General features: G+C 44.2%; 1 protein-coding gene across 4 annotated transcripts in view; it reads right to left on the bottom strand.

Annotated features, from left to right (window-relative positions):
* Positions 1 to 7,803, bottom strand: part of EZH2 (enhancer of zeste 2 polycomb repressive complex 2 subunit) — a 66,049-nt gene extending 58,246 nt beyond the window's left edge. For 3 of the 4 annotated variants that reach the window (XM_066362957.1, XM_066362956.1, XM_066362953.1), the window contains exon 1: positions 7,691 to 7,803. The gene's annotated coding sequence lies outside the window, so the exon portion shown is untranslated. Of the gene's footprint in view, positions 1 to 7,539; positions 7,661 to 7,690 lie in introns of those variants that run through there. The other variant, XM_066362954.1, reaches the window with a different exon arrangement.
* Positions 7,804 to 9,026: the final 1,223 nt, after the last annotated feature.

Consider the following 9,026-nt stretch of genomic DNA (forward strand, 5'->3'; position numbering starts at 1 on the left):
GTTGATGCTTCCAGCTCCTCCCCCCTTCTCTCTCTCTCTCCTCTCTCTCTCTCCCTCTCTCTCTCCTCTCTAAAAATGAGTAAATTAAAGTTTTTTTTAAATAAAAAATAAAAAGTTATTTATAAAAAAACAAAAAAACAAGTAAATAAGTAAAAACAGTTTTAATATAATGGAAGACTACTCAGAAATTAAATATACACACACATAACACACAATATATGTACTAACATAAGCAACAACATATATAAATCCCAAAAATGTGCTGGATGAAAGAAGCCAATTCAAAAGAGAATCTACTCTATAATTCCATTTACAGGAAATTCTTGAACAGGAAAAATCTGATGGTTATTCAAGAGGGATTGATTGTGAAGGAGCATAAAAGAATTTTGATAGTAATGTTCTATCTTGACTGAGGTGATAGTTACACATTTGTCAAAACTCTTCAGACTGTACCCCTTCAATGTGTGTATTTTACTATATATAAATTATACTTCAATAAAGCTGATTTTTTAACTAAAAAATGAATACCTTTCTAAAAAGCAATTTGACATCTACTAAAACTTAAAATGTGCATACTCTAGAAGCAGCAATTCTCCTTACAGAAAGTTGCCACAGAGATGTTCAGAAATATAAGAGTGTTCACTTATTTTCAGGAGAAAACAAAATGTCCATCATAGAGGGTTGGTTCACTCTGTGACACATTCATAAAAACTGAAATACTATGTATTTTCCTTACAACAGAGCCTCATAGCTTAGCACAGGGAGCGGCAAACGTTTTCTGTAAAGGGCTGCATGACGAATTTTAGGAATGGCCTGACCAGGCGGTGGCGCAGTGGATAGAGCGTTGGACTGGGACACGGAAGACCCAGGTTCGAGACCCCGAGGTCGCCAGCTTGAGCATGAGCTCATCTGGGTTGAGCAAAAAAAGCTCACCAGCTCGGACCTAAGGCCCCTGAGCAAAGGGTCACTCGGTCTGCTGAAGGCCCATGGTCAAGGCACATATGAGAAAGCAATCAATGAACAACTAAGGTGTCACAACGAGAAACTGATGATTGATGCTTGTCATCTCTCTCCGTTCCTGTCTGTCTGTCCCTATCTATCCCTCTCTCTGACTCTCTCTCTGTCCCTGTAAAATAAATAATAAATGAAATAAAGAAATACTAAGGAAATTTGTAAGTTAGATTTTAAAAAATACTAAAGAAGCCTGACCTGTGGTGGCGCAGTGGATAAAGCGTCGACCTGGAAATGCTGAGGTCGCCAGTTCGAAATCCTGGGCTTGCCTGGTCAAGGCACTTATGGGAGTTGATGCTTCCTGCTCCTCCCCCCTTCTCTCTCTCTCTCTCTCTCTCTCTGTCTCTCTCTTCTCTCCTTCTCTCTCTCCTTTCTAAAATGAATAAATAAAATTTTAAAAAAAGATTTAAAAAATACTAAAGAAAACTCTTCAAGTTAAGAAAATTTAAAAAAAAAAAGAGTTTTAGGAATGGCAGGCCACATCCAGTCTCCTTGCATATCCTTTTTCTTGGAGGGGGGGTGGTTTTACAACTCTTTAAGAAATGCTAAAATCACTGGCAATCAATGGGCATTACCCCCGCCCAAAAAAAGAGGGGGCTGAGAGATCAGGGCTTTAAAACCAAAGTGCCCAAATTCACACCCTTACTCTACCACTGACTATGACCCAATCTCCCATCTCTTGTTATTACAGCATCTATATAAAAGAAATGAAAACACTTAGAATAGTGCCAAGCACACATCAAGCCCTAACAAAATATCAGCTATTTTCTAATGAAAGTTTTCTGTATAGATCTTTAAAAAGAATTGCTTTATATATAAATACATAATCTGACCCCATTTTTGTAAAATACATATATAAATACATATTCACATGAATACTTTGAAAAGTTTAGAGAAAATATACACCAAATTGTTAAGGTTAGGGAATGGGCTTACAGAGATCAAGAAAGCTTTCTCTTTATAAATGCCTATATTGTATTTTAAACTGAACACGTAATACTAGTATTTAATCAAGAGACATTTCTAGCCCTGGCGGGTAGGCTCAGCCTGGCATGCAGGAGTCCCGGGTTCAATTCCCGGCCAGTGCACACAGGAGAAGCGCCCATCTGCTTCTCCACCCCTCCCCCTCTCCTTCCTCTCTGTCTCTCTCTTCCCCTCCCACAGCCAAGGCTCCATTGGAGCAAAGTTTGCCCGGGCGCTGAGGATGGCTCTGTGGCCTCTGCCTCAGGCGCTAGAATGGCTCTGGTCGCAACAGAGTGACGCCCCAGATGGGCAGAGCATCGCCCCCTGGTGGGCATGCCGGGTGGATCCCGGTTGGGTGCATGTGGGAGTCTGTCTGACTGCCTCCCCGTTTCTGGCTTCGGAAAAATACAAAAAAAAATTAAAAAATTAAAGAGACATTTCTAAATAAATAAATAGATAAAGCACACATAACACCACTTTTACTTACAGGCCCTAAGCACATATTTAAAACCTGAAACATGTTCAGTTCCATTAATGAGAAAGCACATCAACTCTTGAACACAAACAGGCACAATAACTAAAAATCATTTATCAAACACTCTGACCCAGGTGTACTGCTAAAAGTTTCATATGTAGTCATTTATTTAAATCCTCTAAACAACATTTTGGAATGAAATCTATCATTATGATTAATTTGTGGACTGGGAAATTTAGACACCAAGGACAACATGCCCAGGGCACAACTTGACAGCTCAGAACTGGAGACCAAGCAAAGCAACTTCAAAGATCATGCTCTTAAAACTACTACTCTCCTCCCCAGAGTACACACCATTTCAGCTCTGCGCTAAGAAAAATATCCACAGACATCCTCCAGTCTGTGTAGGGCATCAGATTGATGTACTTTTACATATAACTTTTGTGACTGGTTCAAATAAACTCATTTTGGAACCTATATGACTTAAATCATCCAGGAGACCAATAGGTAACATGGAACACAAAATAGGGAGTCAAAGAGAATTTAAGTTTAGATCCTGACTGCAAATTCCTAGCTCGATAATCCTAGGCAAGTTCTTAACCCCTCTAGACAGCAATTTACTTATCTGTCCAAGTTTTCAGACGGTGGTTTTGTTAAAGCTTTTTTATTGTGATATATATACACCATTTTAACCATTTTTGTCTACAATTCAGTAGCATTAAGCACATTCAAAATGTCATTCAAGCATCACTACTCTTGTCCCAAACAGAAACTCTCTATACCCCATCGAGCTACTAACTTCCCATTCCCTGCATTATAGCCCCTCGTAACCTCTTCCGCTTTTTCTCTATAGATTTGCCTAGTCCAGGTAACCCTTACAAATAGAACCATACAATTGTTTCCCTTTTGTGTCTGGCTTATTTCATTTAGTTTACAAGGGTCATCGATGTGGTAGCACCTATCATAATTTCATTCTTTAATGACTAAATTACATTCTATTGCATGTGTATACCATGTTTTGTTTATCTGTTCATCTGTTGATGGGTGCAGGGTGGTTTCTAGAAAAATTAAAAAATAAAGTATCTGATGTGAATGTTACCACAATAAAAAATAAATAAATAAATAAATAAAGCATCTGGCAAATAGTAGGCACTTTAATGTCTTCTTTCACTTTGTTTTTGTCGTATCTTATACCAGTCGTATGCTATACCAGTAGCAAATATGAAACAGGGCAACCATCTCAGAAACTTATCAACTCTGCCTTTGGAGAGATTACTGGATTTGCTAATTTACATTTACCACATCATTTTAAAAGAATGATGACGAGCATCACAATACATGATCCATATTGACACTGGCTGGGACTGTTTCCCGCAGTTTTAAATTCAAAACTAACTCGAATTACTCCAATAAAGAACTCAACCTTTTTGCCTGACCAGGCGGTGGCGCAGTGGATAGAGCCTTGGACTGGGATGCAGAGGACCCAGGTTCGAGACCCCGAGGTTGCCAGCTTGAGCACAGGCTCATCTGGCTTGAGCAAAAAGCTCACCATGCCTGACCTGTGGTGGCGCAGTGGATAAAGCGTCGACCTGGAAATGCTGAGGTCGCCGGTTCAAAACCCTGGGCTTGCCTGGTCAAGGCACATATGGGAGTTGATGCTTCCAGCTCCTCCCCCCCTTCTCTCTCTCTGTCTCTCCTCTCTCTCTGTCTCTCCCTCTCCTCTCTAAAAATTAATAAATAAATTAAAAATCAAAAAGCTCACCCGCTTAGACCCAAGGTCTCTGGCTTGAGCAAGGGGTTACTCGGTCTGCTGAAGGCCCACGGTCAAGGCACATATGAGAAAGCAGTCAATGAACAACTAAGATGTCGCAATGTGCAACGAAAAACTAATGATTGATGCTTCTCATCTCTCCGTTCCTGTCTGTCTGTCCCTATCTATCCCTCTCTCTGACTCTCTCTCTGTCTCTGTAAAAAAAAAAAAAAAAAAAAAAAGAACTCAACCTTTTTAATGAGACACCCTGCAATTAAAAGATTTTCTCCTCTCCACCACTATCCCTCCTTATATTTCTGTACAAGGATCAGAAGCAACACAAGTCAAATTAAGCAAGAACTAGATGCTAGGTATCCCAATGACTGTAGCTTTTCTTTAGCTGCCTGAAATACCAAACAAATACCAATAGCTGCACCTAAAAGACATCCAATTTTCACAGAGCACTGGAACTAGGAGAAAACTTGGAACTTGTTCACCTTGATGATTATTTTTCTTTGTAATCACTGCCTCTCCAAGAGGGAGAAAACACACCTTACAAAGTTCCTCACCACATAATTATTAATATATCCTGTTCACAAGTTCTACTGTAAAATTATTTCCCTACATTTCTTTATATTTTCTTTATTCTCTCATTAAATCCCTATTTTCAAGCAACTACCAGGTACACAGAAAAAAAAACAGGACAAGCCTCTGCCTCAAAACACTTAGAGTGAAGAAACTGGCTGCATAAAGAGGTGATTACAATCCAATTTGATACCTGCTATAATAGAGGTATGAACAAAGCCCTGTGGAATAGAGTGCCTAAGAATTCAGGGAAGGCCTTTAGAAAGTAGAGGTATCATCCAACCCTAAACCTTTCTTTGAATTTAATGAGCTGTTCCTCTCCACTCATGCTCTCATCCAAACTAAAGAATTCACCTGCCCACAGAGAATCCTCCATAATTCACAGAAAATGTTTTCATCATTGTACTGATACAGACTTCAAGGCAAATCCATAAATCATTTTAATTGACCCCAGATTGCATCAGTTCCTAAGATTTTTCCTTGTTTTTGGTTCTTAATCAGTTTATTTAGGCCAATAACAAATCAATTTGCATCCCTGGGAAAATTTGCCTAAAATATTTAAGTGGTCAACACAAAGATAATCACATACGCATGCAAGGCAAAGCTGGCATATATCAGCATTAGAACTTTTGCCTAACTACATTAAAGCAACAAGTGGGTGTTTTTTTAAAAAAATCACTGCTATACTAACTACATTCTCAATTCAATCACAAAAAAAGTTTTAAACTAATTTTAAAATTAATTCCCCAAAAAGTAATTTTTAAAAATATCTTGTGGAAGTACAAAGATAGTAATTATCAAATAAAGAATACACAAGGAAAATGTTAAAATCTTTTAGCCTAAAAGAGCCAAATCTCTGCCCAAATCTGCTTAACTAGCTCATCTCATAACAATGGGCAATAGTATCAGCAGGACTTTTTAATATATAATTATCGGTAAGTAATCTAAATGTAAACATTACTTAACAATCTCAGAACTGAGGGCAGAATCTGTAAAGTATGCTCAATTATGCCCAACTCTGTAAAATACATGTAATACAGACTTCCACACTGCATTTCTTTGTCTCCATTTTTATGAAACCCTAAGATAGGTGTATATTAGACAGAACAATGCAAATCAGAAGACTGCTTATGTGGTTCTAAATTCCTTTTCTTTGAATATATTCACTTTCAACAAAAGTGAGCATTTAAGATGCAATTTTCCTAAGTGTTTCTTTTTATCTTGGACTAGAATCCTATCTATTCCTAACTTTAGAGACTATGAAAAGAAAAGTATCTTAAATACTTTCATTTTCTTACACATAAAATGATCAATAAACTAGTCAGGGTTACACACTTGTTCCACATTTTATTCGTACCTATGAAATAGTTGCTAATGCTCATGAATAAAGAATAACGGGAAAATAAATTCCAAAACTATTAAAAATATGGATTACATTCAACTGTATAGCCATTAGTGTTTACAGAAGATTTTTTAAATTGTCTTACATAACATCAAAATGCTATGAATTTTAACTCATGACTTCTGAAATCGAGAAAGCAAACCTTATAAGCAAAATATTTTTAAATACCAATGGCAGATTTTTATGTCCAAACGACTTTAAATTTTACAGGTCCCGTATGATAAACAAAGGAAGTTAACTGCAGACAGCACACATTCAATTTCTTAGGCAACAAACATTTATGCATCCAGGCTTTTCTGATTCTCCAAGGCCATTGTTCACAGAAAACACAACCAATTAAAAAGAAAAAAAGAAGACACTGCTAACCATACCACCTAAACACACATTTGTCGTAAGCATTTTATTGTGATCAACTATTTCTACCGTCTCAGCCTCACTCAACCCCTAGGGATTTGGGGGAATACTCGCTGCCTCAATGACAATTGATTTCGTTAGCACCTGTCGCCATTCTCCGATGTATGGAGTTGGCCAAAAAGAGCTTGCAATTTTTTTGTTCTTTAAGATTATGATTCTTTAGAAAGTGGAAACTCAGAGAGTTCACCAAGTCTTCCAAAAATATCATCCTTCCCGCTTCCTCCCGTTTTCAAAAAGTGACCCTATGGCACAGACTTTGTCGGCGTTTGGAGGGGGGGGGGACACAGGACGCGGGAATTCGATGGAAAGCCCTCCAAACGAACAAACCCAACAAGGGGGATGGATAACTGCTTGCCCCGACCCCCGCTAACTTATCATAAAGCCAGATGGGAAGGCGACGGCAGTCCCGGACGACCGCGGGGTGTTCAGACTGCTTTGGAGGAAATGTCACAGGTGCGGCCCCTCGTTGTCCAGTCCGGCCCCCCCACACCGCGTGCCCCAGGAGGGGGGAGTGGGAGGGGAGAGGGGGAGAGCCCGCCCGCCTGCTGTCAGGCGCCAGTGTCACTGCCCCTACCTCGCGAGGAGCTTCCCCTCAAGACACAGTCCGTCCTTTGTCTGAGTCTCACTCGACAGCAAGGTCCCACCAACTTGTGTGTGTCCCGCAGCCCCCCACCCCACCCCCGCCCCTTGCCCAGCGCTCCACACAAAGGAGACTTGGACACGGGAGGCTGGCCCGCCCCGGCCCCCCCCCCCGAGCGCCCCGGCCCAGCCCCCCAGCCCCGCGCCCCCGGAGGGGCGGGCACGCAACAGGACCCCTCCGCACGCCCCCCACAGGGCCAGCCGCTGCTCCCACCTCGGGAGCAGGGGGAAAAGTGCCCGCCCCCGGGGCGACGCGGATCAGCCCGGACCCACGGCCCCGTCAGAGGCGTGTTCCCTCACCCCGCCAGCAGAAGCGGTTCCCCTGGAGAGCCCGCAGAGGGCGAGACCCGGACGGGCAGAGCGGCGGCGGGGAGGTTCCAGCTCCGGCGCCGCCCCGCGCCCGGCTCCAGAGCCCTGCTGGCCGGCGGGCCCTCAGACCAAGGCATGTTACCTGCGCCCCGCGACCCAGCCCGCGCTGCTCCCGCGCACTGCCGCCGCCGGGGCTCTGCCGCCTTCTGTGTCCCAGTGGGTGTCGGACGCTCCCGGACCGAGCGCCAAACCCGGCAGCCCAATCGCCATCGCTTTTATTTGGCCCCCCCTGTCCAACCAAGCGCCACCCCGATTGGCGGGACGCAAGCGGGCTGCCGTCCAATCACAGGGCCCGCCGGGTGCCGAGGCGCGGAGCCAGCCCCACGCAGAGGCGCCCACAGGACTTGGCGGGGCCCGGCCGGCGGCGCGCGTGCGCATGGAGGTCTGGGGCCGCCAAGTGGAAGCTCCGCGGGGCTCTTTGTTCTCTCGCTGAAGGCTCGGCGCCTCTCAAGAAGAAGACACGGGGCCTGTGGACCCCGAACCGCTGACCGTGGGCCACGGGCAGGAGCAGGGCAGAGTGGCGGGAACCAGCCAGAGGGCGGGACAGCCCACTCGCTGCGCTTGGCGGGAACCGCCGCCTCGGAGTTCCCGGGCCGAAGGGGCGGGGCCGGGCCAAAAGCCAAGTTTGAACCAGTTCAAAACTCGGGGGTAGTAACGGTTCCAACTGCCACGCTCTTTTCCCGGCACGGAGCCGAGGGCCGGCAGGACGCGCTCAGGGCCCCTTGTCCCCACTCGAGAGTGGAGCCGCGACCCTCCCGCCCTCCGGCGGAGCCAACGCGCCTCTGACCAAGCCGAGCTCCTTATGCGGCACTTCCGCCGGCTGTGGCCCCACCGGCAGGTCCCCAGTCCCCCCAGCCCGCCGTGCCTATCGCCTTAGAAATCTGGGTGGCGAGAGCGACGTTAAGGTTACTTAGATTCCCTCACTCAAAGTGTCTTGTTCAGACCCTTCCAGTGTTCGAGGTTCCAGCCACGTGTTCCACGTTAAAAATCATTTATGCAGAATGAGTGTCGTTTCGCTGTCCCCCCCCCCCGCCCCGCTTACGCCCCTAGAAAGTGTTAAGATGATTGCAACAGCTTTCAATTACTTAGAAGAGATAATGGGGTAAACCTGTCTCAACTCAGGGGAATCGGGAACAGTCTGTTTAGGATACAATCTCCCCTTTGCTTTATCTGGCACTGAAGATAAGGTTATTTCGAATTTATTTTTACTAGGATTGAGCTACAGGGCGAAATAACCACTCACCCATGTAAACTGGGATCCCATATAGAGAGTTTAGGCTGGGAGGGTCAGGGAGGGAGGGTCAGGGAGGGTTGTGTTAAAAGCCTAAAGAAATCGTGGGGGGGGATTATATTTTAATTACATTTTCAAATAACTAAGTTCATTTGATGTAACCCAAAATTTTCCTACTTGTCTTAAA

This window comes from Saccopteryx leptura, chromosome 2, assembly GCF_036850995.1.
Source record: "Saccopteryx leptura isolate mSacLep1 chromosome 2, mSacLep1_pri_phased_curated, whole genome shotgun sequence".
Classification (NCBI taxonomy): domain Eukaryota; kingdom Metazoa; phylum Chordata; class Mammalia; order Chiroptera; family Emballonuridae; genus Saccopteryx; species Saccopteryx leptura.